Source organism: Rhinopithecus roxellana, chromosome 19 (assembly GCF_007565055.1).
Source record: "Rhinopithecus roxellana isolate Shanxi Qingling chromosome 19, ASM756505v1, whole genome shotgun sequence".
Classification (NCBI taxonomy): Eukaryota; Metazoa; Chordata; class Mammalia; order Primates; family Cercopithecidae; genus Rhinopithecus; species Rhinopithecus roxellana.
Window position 1 is genome coordinate 53041599 of NC_044567.1, and position 13633 is coordinate 53055231.

The 13633-nt window shown below is 40.5% G+C and overlaps 1 protein-coding gene across 1 annotated transcript in view; it reads left to right on the forward strand.

Annotated features, from left to right (window-relative positions):
• Positions 1-13633, forward strand: part of UBE2G1 (ubiquitin conjugating enzyme E2 G1) — a 104543-nt gene that overhangs the window by 49319 nt on the left and 41591 nt on the right. The window lies entirely within an intron of this gene.

Genomic DNA, 13633 nt, shown 5'->3' on the forward strand with positions numbered 1-13633 from the left:
AGCCTCAAACTCTCCTGGGCTCAAGAGATTCTCCCACTTCATCCCCCAGAACAGTTGCGGCTACAGGTTTACACCGCCTGGCAATGGCAGCATTATTTTTTCTTTTTATTTATTTATTTTATTTTATTATTATTATTTTTTGAGACGGAGTCTCGTCTCCCAGGCTGGAGTGCAGTGGCGTGATCTCGGCTCACTGCAAGCTCCACCTCCTGGGTTCACGCCATTCTCCTGCCTCAGCCTCCCGAGTAGCTGGGACTACAGGCACCCGCCACCACGCCCAGCTAATTTTTTTGTATTTTTAGTAGAGACGGGGTTTCACTGTGTTAGCCAGGATGGTCTCGACCTCTTGACCTTGTGATCCACCCGCCTTGGCCTCCCAAAGTGCTGGGATTATAGGCTTGAGCCACTGCACCCGGCCTTTATTTATTTTTAAAAAGACTTTTAAATACTCATCATTTCTTTTTACCTTTCTTTTTGTTTTTTCACTCCTCTCAGCTTATACCTAGGCAGCATTATTTATATTTGAGGGGGAAAAAAAAGAGGTGTGGTGGTGGAAACGAAGTATCGAATGTTCAGACTATGCTAAGTGGCCATCAGTTAGAAAAGGGTGATTCCATTTCTGTATAGTATATGGTGGTGTAGCCCAAATCTGAAAGAATACACAGCAAATTGTTAGCAGTGGTTGTCTTTGGAGAGCAAGAAGGTGGAGTGTCTCATGCCTTCTATTTTATTTTCCTATGTTACTTTAAGATAAATGGCCTTTTTTCATAATTTAAAAAATCAAAGTATATAAAAGAAAGTTGAAAATATTCTACTACTTAATAATAACAACCACCACCTACAGATACCTCCCAGTGTTGGACGTCCTTGCATCTACCTTTCAGGGCATGTATGCAGGCTGAAATCTGGGGTTGTAATAGGTATGCCATTTATATACTTTAAGTTGCAAGTTGCATGTGAATGACAACCCAGCTAAGGTAATATTAAAGGAATTATTGACCTATAGATAGATATTTATCTCGAGAAGAGATTAATTTCTAAAAGAGTCAAAGTTGAGAGAAGAAAATTGATAAAAACCTCTAAATAGTTTTGAGACTCTTGACAGAACCCACTGACTTATTGATGTCCAGGATAAGGGAATAAACACATATGTATTCCTTAGTACCTCTCTGCCTTTCCTTCCCCCCATTTCCTTCTCGTTTTCTAACCATAAATATATATATTTAGTAATTTGTTACTATTTTTTAACATAGAAATCCTGATAATGTAAAATTACAATAATACAGAAAATAACAATGTAAAATCCTGATAATATAAATTTATATATAAATCCTGATAATGTAAAAATAGGACCAATGGCAACAAGAAAATACACACACACACACGTGTGTGTGTGCCCCTTGGCAATCGCAGCATATATTATTAAATATATATATTTATAGAAAAGCTTATAGCATTCATGGTGGTTTGGTTTTATTTATGCATTTACATGAGGTTGGTAACTACACTGGTCCCTTTCACCTCCGTTTTTCTATGACAGAATTCTTTATTTTGATTCATTTCCCAGCATTTATTTCAAAAAGTACCAAAATCCTTAAAGTTTACAATACTTATGAATGTGTATTGCCATCTTATTTTGACTTCTTGTTTGGGCTTTCTCTCTCTCTTTCTCTCTCTCTTTTTGAGACAGGTGCGTAGGCTGGAGTGTAGCAGCATGCTTACAGCTCACTGCAGCCTCAACCTCCTGGGCTCAAGTGATCTGCCCCCTCAGCCTCCTGAGTAGCTGGCACCACAGGCGCTTGCCACCATGTCCAGCTAATTTTTGTATTTTTTGTAGAGGTGGTGTCTCCCTGTGTTGTCCAGGCTGGTCTTGAACTCCTGGGCCTCCCAAAGTGTTGGGATTACAGGTGTGAGCCACGGTGCCTGGCTGCATTTTTCATTCTTTGTATCACATTCTTCTTCAGGATTCTGTATTTATTCACGTCACTGTTACTTACCTACATTGAGTATTGTGGGGAAATCTGAGGCTAACCTGGTTGGTTCTATCCACCCACCTATATTGGACTTGTTTTTTCCCTTCCTAAAGTTCAGTGCCTCATTTGACAGATGTTTTACTGTTTATTTTGTACCAGTTTTTTTCTGAGTTGTGGGATATGTTTTCAATCTGTTTTTTACTTATCATAGAAGGCTTTGTAGATTTATGCTGTATTCTGATCTCTTCAGGAATGCCAGTTTAACTTATGTAAATCTACTTTTCTTTCGAGTCTTTTTTTTTTTTTTTTTTTTTTTTGAGACGGAGTCTCGCTCTGTTGCCCGGGCTGGAGCACAGTTGCCGGATCTCAGCTCACTGCAAGCTCCGCCTCCCGGGTTCCCGCCATTCTCCTGCCTCAGCCTCCCGAGTAGCTGGGACTACAGGCGCCCGCCACCTCGCCCGGCTAATTTTTTGTATTTTTTTAGTAGAGACGGGGTTTCACCGTGTTAGCCAGGATGGTCTCGATCTCCTGACCTCGTGATCCGCCCGTCTCGGCCTCCCAAAGTGCTGGGATTACAGGCTTGAGCCACCGCGCCGGGCCTCCAGTCTTCTTTTAAAAATACGTTTCTGTAATTTCTTTGAGACTGTTTTTCTGAAGTCCTTCTGTTTTTTTACATATATTATTCGGTGGTTGAAATGAACTTAAAGTGAATTGGAAATTGAAGAATCCCATGACTGTGCTTGCTTCATTCAGCAGCGGCATGTTTACGGCTCACTGCAGCCTGAGAATCACTTTTTGCCCCGTGTAATGTAGGGAGAACCACTGGTGTGTTCGAGGGGAAACTGATTAGAGACCAACTGGGATGTAAACTTAAAAATAGGGCTTTACAAATGAAGAAGGTGACATTCTTAGTTGGAAGTGACAGGAATTCAACTAAAATAAATTTAGACAAAAAAGGAAAACTGACTTTTAACTAAGTTTATAGAAGGGCAGGAGTAGTACCAGGTGTAAGAAATCAAATATCTGTTTGGATCTCTTCTTGTTGCTTATTCTTTGTTTTGGCTTCATTCTCCTTGAGACTTGAATTGTGGCTATTGGCAGCTCTCAGGCCTTTATAGCCCAGCTTCCCCACTCTGAAAGACCACTCCCTTCTGTGGCCTTGGGGTCCGGGGGGCCTTGTCTGGCAGTCCTACTAGAAACATAGTTGGGTGTGATGTTTGAAGCCGGGTAGTATTTTCCAAAATAAATATTTCAGGCATGGGCTTGTTCTCAAGATTCTGAAGAACATAGATGTATTCCTTTTATATCCTGTAGCCTAATTAATGAGCGATTTTAAAGGAAGAAAATGGACAACTAACATTTATTGTACCTTAAGATGGGTCAGACTTTTGCATCTACAGTGTCTCCTCTCTGTGTTGCAACTCTCTGTGTTACTATAGGCTTTGCCATCCTTCACTGATAAAGAAAATGAGACTCAAAAAATAGAAATGATCTGTTTAAGTTGTCCAGGCTAGTAATACTGACAAAATATCATACGCTGTGCCCAAATTTTCCATTGTGAAGTGACATTCAGAAGTCCCCAGAAATCATCTTTATCAAATTTATTTGTATACAATAGGCGAGATCAAAGTAAGCTGTTTGTGTGACACTGTAAACTAGCGCTAGGGCATAATTTCAGTATTGCGAGGAGCTCCTGCGGCAACACATCTTGGCAGAGATGTATGCTTATGCTATTGCATATAATTCATGCGCAAGCAACAACGTACTTAGGACTTAATATTGAAGAACCCTTACACCTGTGATTGAAGAGGCTGTGATAAGCAGGGTGAACTACTGCAGGTAGCAGAATGTCAGTAAGTGTTACTTTAGCAGTGTGGTCCAGTATTCTGCCAAGCAAATCCCTTTGGGAAGCTTATTGACAAATTCTAATTAGGAGATCATGTCTGATCTGCTTGGCTTGTCTGTTTCATTTTCCTTATGTTTTTGAAGCACGGTAAAAGAAATTGGGTTGGATATTTTTTGTTTTGTTGTGTTTTGAGACAGGGTCTCACTCTGTATTTCCCAGGCTGGAGTGCATTGGTGTGGTTTTGGCTCACTGCTCTTTCTCCCTCCCTCCCAGGCTCAAGCAGTCCTCCTGAGTAACTGGGACTATATAGGCACGTGCCACCATGTCTGGCTAATTTTTTTTGTTTGTTTGTTTTGTTTTGTTTTGTTTTGTTTTTTGAGACGAAGTCTCACTCTTGTCGCCTAGGCTGTAGTGCAATGATGCGATCTCAGCTCCTTGCAACCTGCTCCCAGGTTCAAGCAATTCTCCTGCCTTAGCCTCCTGAATAGCTGGGATTAGAGGCACTTACTACCACACCTGCCTAATTTTTCTATTTTTAGTGGAGATGAGGTTTCACCATGCTGGCCAGGCTTGTCTTGAACTCCTGACCTCAAGTTATCCCCCTGCCTCAGCCTCCCAAAGTGCTGGGATTACAGGTGTGAGCCACCACACCTGGACAGGGTATCACTATATTGCCAAGCCTGGTCTCAAATTTCTAGGTTTAAGTGATCCTCCTGCCTCGGCCTCCCAAACTGTTGGGATTAGAGGCCACTGAGCCTGGCCTTGAATTGTTTTTTTTTGTTTGTTTGTTTTTTAAATTTAAGAGACATGGTCTTGCTCCAAGCTGGAGTGCAGTGGCACCTTCTTAGCTTACTGCAGCCTCAAACTCCCGGGCCCAAACAATCTTCCTGACTCAGCCTCCCCAGTAGCTAGGACTGGGTTGCTGTATGTTGCTGTTGCCTAGGCTGGTTTTGAACTCCTGGCCTTAAGCGATCCTCCCACTTTGGCCTCCCAAAGCACTGAGATTACAGGTATGAGCCACTGTGCCTGGCCAAAAATGTTTTTGATTAGGAAATCAGCTAGCCTGTAGCCCATGTCGTGGTATAAATAAAAAATCTTAATTTTAAGCAAATTTTTAAAGTTTACCAGAAATTTGTAAAAGATTATTAAATTGATGCATCTTAAAATCTAAAGAGGAAATAAACCTTTGTGATTGCTATACTTGACTTTTTTCAGTATTAATTAATGGAAGGTTGAAGGACAGGAACGTTTTTGCCATTACTTTTGGTGACTTGGTTTGTGGCATTTTTATGTTTTATGGTAACATGGCAGTTTATTCCTCTGATGGTAAGGTCAAAATTATTTTGACAAATTATCTCAATAGTTAGGAGTAATTATGTACTGTTTGGATAAAAGGGTCTATCTATGATCTCAAAGTTCAAAGTGAAGCTGCTATAAAAATTGTTACTTTACAGACATAACACCTTGCAGCCAACTGTGTTATATAAATAAACTTGACAGGAACTCATATTCCTGGTGCAGGAGACCACAGTCACCCAGACACAAAGGAAAATCGTTACTAGGCTATAAACCCCTCTTTGTATTTGGCTTTGTAGAAGTTAGACTTAGCCAACAATTGGTCTTGGCAAAGTACACTTACAGTTAAAAGTAGCTTATTTTCTTTTCTTTTTGAGATGGAGTCTTGCTCTGTCGCCTAGGCTGGAGTGCAGTGGCGCGATCTCGGCTTACTGCAAGTCCCGCCTCTGGTTCAGGCCGTTCTCCTGCCTCAGCCTCCTGTGTAGCTGAGACTACAGGCGCCCGCCAGCATGCCCAGCTAATTTTTTGTATTTTTAGTAGAGACGAGGTTTCACTGTGTTAGCCAGGATGGTCTCGATCTCCTGATCTCGTCATCTGCCTACCTGGGCCTCCCAAAGTGCTGGGATTACAGGTGTGAGCCACCGCGCCTGGCCAAAAGTTGCTTATTTTTTTAGTAGTCAAGTACAAAATGACATCTAGTTGGGTCTTGAAATGTTATTCTGAGAATCTGTATTTTGCTGAGGTGCAGTGAGGGTTTATTTTTACATAATGATCAATAATACTGAAAACATTATTTTAGGCTATATTAAACTTTTTTTAGATTAAAGAAAATCTTTTTTTTTTTTTTTATTTTTTATTTTTTTTATTTTTTTAGACGGAGTCTTGCTCTGTCACCCAGGCTGGAGTGCAGTGGCCAGATCTCAGCTCACTGCAAGCTCCGCTTCCCGGGTTTATGCCATTCTCCTGCCTCAGCCTCCCGAGTAGCTGGGACTACAGGCGCCCACCACCTCGCCCGGCTAGTTTTTTCTCTTTTTTAGTAGAGACGGGGTTTCACCATGTTAGCCAGGATGGTCTCGATCTCCTGACCTCGTGATCCACCCGTCTCGGCCTCCCAAAGTGCTGGGATTACAGGCTTGAGCCACCGCGCCCGGCCTAAAGAAAATCTTTTGAGGAAACTTTTAAATGCCCAGTAATACCAAAGTAGACAGATAGAGATAGGCATAATGAGCCTCTGTGTGCTCCCCCAGCCCCCGGCGTGATTAGGTCATGGTCAGTCTCGTTTCACCCATCTTAGCCCTCTCCCTAATAACTGTGAAGTACATACTAAGCATGATCATTTTTCTGTAAATATTTCAGTATGTATCTCTAAAAATGGTAGGAAAATCCCCAGCACAACACCATTGCCAGACTCAAAAAAGGAAACAACAATTGCTGGATATTGTCTAATGTCTTGTTACTCTTCACATTTTCATTTGTGTCATAATTGTCATAAATTTAAAAAAATGTTTGAATTCATTGTCTTTTGTGCTCTTTGCAGTATATTTGCTGAAGATTCCAGGTCTTGTTCTTTAGAATATCTAGAATAGATCTTGCTAATTGTGTCCCAAGGATGTCCTCGAACATATTTCTCTGTTTCTGTTCTTTGTGAATTAGTTATTGTACTTAGGGGCTCAAACAGGTTAGGTTTGTGAGGTGACTTTACTTCATATGTGGGGTTTGTTCATTTTTCAGGAGACATGTAATATCTGGTTGTCTTTTAAAATGCCTGGATTAAATGATAAAATGGCCAATATTTCAGTTGTTTTTCATTTTTTAGCTGGAATAGTTTTATAGAGAAAAACCTCATTTGATCAAATAGTAATTACTGTTTTGATTACTTGGCAATATAATTTGTGTAATAAAAAAGGATCACACTAAATACTGATTCTTTTGCTTTTTAAAATTGGTTTTCAGAATAACAACGTGATTTACCAGCATCCTGTAGTGGTGATAAATTAGTTCTTTGTTTTTGATTTCACAGTTATAAACTCATGGATTTAAACTTGCATATTTCAGTCATTTGTCCCATATTTGACCAGTGGAGGCCTCTTCAAGCTGGCTTTTGAGTCCCTTTCACAATACCATAGTATTACTTGATAGCTTCCTTTTTGTCTGCTATGTGTGAGATGAACCTAACATTTCTTGCTCTAGACCTGGAGTCAGCCATTTCTCTGAAGAGCCCGGGTCCGTTTTAGTGATAAATTCGTATTTAGAGATCACATTCTGGGTACTACTGGGCTGTTCATTTTCTCGAGGCTTTTTCAGTGGACACATCTGAGAACTACATATTTGAAAGCAGTATCATTTTATATTGATTCTTCCAATTCCGATTCAGAAATACAGGGTTTTTACTTTTCATATGCTCTTTCTGTTCTTTTTAGTCTTATTCTTGGTAATGACTCTATCTTAGCAAGTCTGCTCATGCATTATTTTCCATTACTTAACACTTACCGAAACCATTACTCTCAAGACATTTCCTTGTCCCTGGGTTTCCTTTTTTATTCATGGCTTGTAGACCACTCTGGCCCACAGTGATTTCCAGATTCATAGCATGCAAGCACAACTCTCATTTAACAGTGACCAGACACTCCAGGATTTACTAGTTTTAAAAATTGAAGTATAACATTGACAGGAATGTTACAGATACATAATATGTATGTACATATGTATTATGGACAGCATGCCTCTGTACCAGTACACCAGAAGTCTGTTCCATGCCTCTTCCCAGATACTGCTTTCACTTCCCGCTCCAAAAGACACACACACACACAGAGAAAATGCTATTGTCCTGATTTGTAATACTGTTGGTTAGTTTTGCCTCCTTTAGAACTGTAAACTTTTGTGTTTTAGCATTCATGACTTTTGTGAGAAAGAGAGGTCTTCTAGCCCTTTCCAACTCTTAATTGTATCTCTAGATAGCATTCAGAAGAGATGTTATCTTCATCTTTGGCACTCTTGAAACTCCTAATACCTTAGGAATATAAGTAGAAGGTCAAACATGGTCACTTTTTGGTTTTAGTTCCCCTTTTGATTTACAGAAGCTCTATTTGTATTAGGGATTTTCAACTTCTCCCTATTATGTTGCAAAAAAAATTTTTTTTTTTTAAGGCCGAGTCTCGCTCTGTCGTATGTTGCAAATATTCTTCCCCAGTCATTTGTATTTAGACGTTATTGCTGTACTGCACTTAAAGTATTTTGTGTAGGATTATTTGACTGTTGAGTTTTGTGTCCTGCATAGGAGGACCACCTCCACTCAAAATGATGTGAAAAAACACAATTCTGTATTTGCTTTTAGTTAGGTTTTATACCTCTTTGTTTATATCTGTAATCTGTCTGGATTTGAATATAGTGTGAGGTATCCATATCAACATTTAAACACAGATAGGATCTTTTAACATCTTTCAGCCTTTTCCATTAAAATAAAACTTGCTTGAATTTCGTTTACCTGTGACTACTACACTTTTCCATCTACCGTCAAACTTTTAGAAAAAATTTCCTCTTGGGTTTTTCCACTTCATCTTCTCTTTGTTGACTCAGCATGGATTCCATCTTACCTTCACGCTGACACTGCTTATGCCTAGGGCAACTGTGGCCTTTTTTTTTTTTTTTAATTGAATCCAGTGGACTGAATATAGACCCCTTCTTCCCTGAGCTGTATGTGTTTATCATTGTTGGATAGTTTCTCCTTTAAATGCAACTCCTTTAGCTTTAATAAAATGTTTTCTTGGCTTCTTTTTTTTTCTTCTTTTTTTGAGATGGAGTCTCACTCTGTCGCCCAGGCTGGACTGCAGTGGCACAATCTCAGCTCACTGCAAGCTTTGCCTCCTGGGTTCACACCATTCTCCTGCCTCAGCCTCCCGAGTAGCTGGGACTACCGGATGCCTGGCTAATTTTTGTATTTTTACTGGAGATGGGGTTTTACCATGTTGGCCAGGCTGGTCTCCAACTCCTGACCTCAGATGATCCTCCCACCTCAGTCCCCCAAAGCGCTGGGATTACAGGTGTGAGCCGCTGTGCCTGGCTAGATTTATTTTTAAGATAATGTGTTTTTTGTCCCTAACAAAAGACGTTTAAGACTAAGCCCATCACCATTTCTTCCCCTCTCCTGGAAAACCAGTACCACTACCTGTGTTTCTCATTTCAGTGAATGAACAGATTTCTACCCTTGCACAGAAATCTGGTGTCAAAAAAAAGTGGGGGGAATTCACATTATCGGTAACGGTGTTAAAGTGTACCACTCAGTGGTATTTAGTGTATTCACAATGTTGTGCAACCAACCACCAGCTCTCTCTAGTTTTAAAACTTTTTCATCACACCTATACCCCTTAAGTAATTATGCCCCATTTCTCCTTTCTTTCATTGTGTAATCTACTTTCTGTCTCTCTGGATTTGCGTATTCTGGATATATCATATAAAATAAGTTGTATAATGTGTGACCTTATATGTCCGGCTTCTTTAACTTAGCCTGATGTTATTGAGCTTCATATATTAGTACTTCATTTCTTTCCATGGCTGAATAATACTTCATTGTATGTATATACTGCAGTTTATTCATTTGTCGATGGATGTTTGAGTTTCTGCCTTTTGATTATTACAACAAATGCTGCTACAAACATTCATGTACAACTTTCTGTGTGGACAGATGTTACGTATATACCTAGAAGTGGAATTGCTGGGTCATATGGTAACTCTGCTCAACTTCTTTATCATCTGTCATTTTCCTTTTTTAAAAAAAAAAAAATACATATTTATTTTTTAAGCTGAGACAGGATCTGGCTCTGTTGCCCAGGCTGGAGTGCCCTGGTGTCATCTCAGGTCATGGCAACCTCCGCCTCCTGATCTCATCTTCCCACCTCAGCCTCCGTGAGTAGCTGGGTCTGTAGGTGCATGCCACCATGCCTGGCTAATTTTTTTCTTTTTTTTTTTTTCTTGGTAGAGACAAGGTTTTGCCATGTTGCATCAAACTCCTGGGCTCAAACGATCTGCCCACGTCAGCCTCCCAAAGTGTTGGGATTACAGGCATGAGCCATCACGCCCAGCTCATGTCATTTTTGACTTACTACTTTAAGCCCTACTTCTTTAACATCGCCAAGTTAGGGTGATTGATTCTGTCTTCTAAGTATCCCTGTTTTCTTCATTGTTTTGATGGCTATATACTTGAGGTGCACTTTTCAGGATTACTTGAATTGCTTGCTTTTTGTTTCTTTGTACTCATCATGCCTTATTTACACAATCTTCTACATACTACAAGATTGGTTTTTGCAAATGTAAATCTCATGAGGTCACCCCATTGTTTAAAAGAAAAAGAAAAAAAGAACCACCCTTCAAAGGCTTATCGTTGCCCTCTGGATAAAGTCCAAGCATGCAGGGCTTACAAAGGCCCTTTGCTGTCCAGCTTTTGACATTCTGTTTAGTTTCAGCTGCTCCCCTGCCCCCCGCCGTTCCAGTCATATACTGATTGCCCTATTTCAAGTTTTTGTACATGCTCCTCTATCTAAAGCAGAGGTTCAGATTCTAAACCTTGAATTTCCTCACCCAAATCCTTTATTGCTTTTCTTTGTAGAAGCCTTTTCTTATTCCTCATGATTATGTTATGTGCCCTTCTTTTTTATGTGCCCTCAAATTCTTGTACTATTGTTGGAGCACATTGTAATTGCCTGTTTACTTCTCTGGGGATGAGGAGCCGATGTTGGTCAAGTGCCAGAGATGTAGACAGACTGAAGTACAATCAATAGGAATTTAGCAGAAGCCAAAAGATTATTTGATAAATTATTTAGGGAAGACTTCATGAAGGGGGCTAGTATTGATAGGGACCTTGAAGGAAGCGTTCGTGAAGGTATGGTACGGTTCTATCGCTTTAAGTGGATTAAGCCTGTTAAATATTCATGCATCTAGACCTAGGAAGAGTCATGCTGGGGGCAGAAGCCATGACAAAAGTGAGGCGTTGGACATTTTTCAGCATTGCTTTTGTATTTACTTCCATGGAACAAGCAAAGGACACAATTAGGCCTGCAGAAGAGATGCATGGAAAGAATGGGCAAAAGATTTCAAGAACTTGGGGGTTTTGACAAGAGTAAGAAGCAATGATATACTTTATGGAAAGTGTAAGGAAATTTCCAAGGGTAATTTTGACCATGTAATTTTGTAATAAATAATTTCAGAGCTTACTCACCTATGTTTATAAACCCTGGACTTCTGGTGGAAAATGCAGCAACTAGGTAAATTTCTGGATATATTATAGAATCTTTCACAAGACTCTTGCGTACAGTGTTGCAGAAAATGGTCCGAGTAATGTAATGGTGTTTATCTAGAAAAAGGTTGGAAATGAAATCACTCTTGTAGAAAACAACTCCTCACAGCGCATTTGTGTGTGCTCCACTCCATCCCTCAGTCGACAGGAAAGTGTGACTTTCTGTGTTACTAGAATGTCTGCAACATAGTTGGCACTCAGTACACATATGCCTGCATAAACAAAGTAACAGTGAAAATGCTATTCCCCTCTTAATGTGTTTGCACTTTCAATATCTTTAAAAAGTATTTTAGATTAGCCACTTTAAAGTAAAAATACCTTTCTTGTGTATTGAAATACAGTGCTGATTTTAACTGTTTGTAAGTCTAATTTGCCTGTTATGCAAAAATATTAGACTTATACAAATCTCCCCTCAAATTTCAAGAAAAGAAGCACTTCCATGTTTAAACATAAATTTTTTATTTTTATTTTTGAGACAGAGTCTCGCTTTGTCACCCAGGCTGGAGTACAGTGGCATGGTCTCGGCTCACTGCAGCCTCTGCCTCCCAGGTCAAGTGATCCTCCTGCCTCAGCCTCCTGAGTAGCTGGGATTACAGGTGTCCACCTCCATGCCTGGCCAATTTCTGTATTTTTACTAAAGACAGGGTTTCACCATGTTGGCCAGGCTGGTCTTGAACTCCTGACCTCAAGTGATCCACCCTCCTTGGCCTCCTGAAAGTGTTGAGATTACAGGTGTGAGCCACCACGCCCGGCCTAAATAATAAATTTTCTCTATTGACTTTCTCATATTTTGCTGGCATGTTGTTAAATCCTAGTTGTTGAAATAACACTATCTCTGATTACCCCCAAAATTAATATCTCCTCAGTTACCTACACATTGGTTCAGTCCTTGGTAGCACTCTGAGTTGTATTATACTGTCTTTCATCCTTAGACAAAGCTGCATGAGAATGATGGCAGGTAGTACACGAGAATTACACACCTGTTGAGACTCCCACCAAGTCCTTTTCAAACCAGTCTACTCTTGAGTGTTCTTTGTCCCCACTTTCCAATTTGAGCCAATGAGTACCCAGTTCCACTGGCAGGTAAAACGTGATAATTTTGTGGGTGATTGATACGTGCATTCACTATTGTGATTGTTGTGTTGGTTCCTCTGGTGTATACATATATCAGTACTTCTTAAATTGGTTTTTTTTTTTTTTTTTTTTTTTTTTTTTGAGATGGAGTCTTGCTCTGTCACCCAGGCTGGAGTGCAATAAATGGCGTGATCTTGGCTCAATGCAACATTTGCCTCCCAGGTTCAAGCAGTTCTCCTGCCTCAGCCTTCTGAGTAACTGGGATTACAGGCGCACACCACCATGCCCAGCTAATTTTTAAATTTGTATTTATTTATTTATTTATACTTTTTTTTTTTGAGACAGAGTTTTGCTCTTGTTGCCCAGGCTGGAATGCAATGGTGCGATCTCAGCTCACCGCAACCTCTGCTTCCCAGGTTCAAGCAATTCTTCTGCCTCAGCCTCCTGAGTAGCTGGGATTACCGGCATGCGCCACTACGCCTGGCTAATTTTGAATTTTTAGTAGAGACAGGGTTTCTCCATGTTGATCAGGCTGGTCTCAAACTCTTGACCTCAGGTGGTCCACCTGCTTCGGCCTCCCAAAGTGCTGGGATTACAGGTGTGAGCCACCGTGCCCGGCCAAATTGTGTAATTTAAGTCTGTGCAGTTCACTGAATGTCAGTTATACCTCATTAAACTGCTTAAAAATTTTTCACATGGTCTGCTCACCATTAGTAGGCCAGTAGTTTGTTAAGTCTGGTGTCTCTGGAAACATTTTGGGCCCTGCACCCCTGCTCACCTGCTCCTTAAGGTCCCTGTCTTGGCTTGTGTGCCCCCACCTCGCTAGTTCCTCGCCTCTCGTTTCCCACCCTGTCATTCTTTCTCCATGCCACGGCACTCTCTTTAGAAGAGAAGAACCTCATGATGCTACAGCCATTCCTGTATGCTCTAGCTATTACTCTTAAGCTACTCCTGTGGCCCAGAAACTGTGGCTCTCAGAGGGTCAACATACACAGACAAAACTTATGGGACCTCTGCTCTCCTTGTGCTCAGAGATGGATGGGCACACAGGAGCACTGTAGGAGCAGGTCCCCACGACTATAGGGGCATGTCAAATAGGTGTACAAGTGTTAGTACAAATGAAAGTTATTAAGCTCAGTACATTCCAATGAAAAG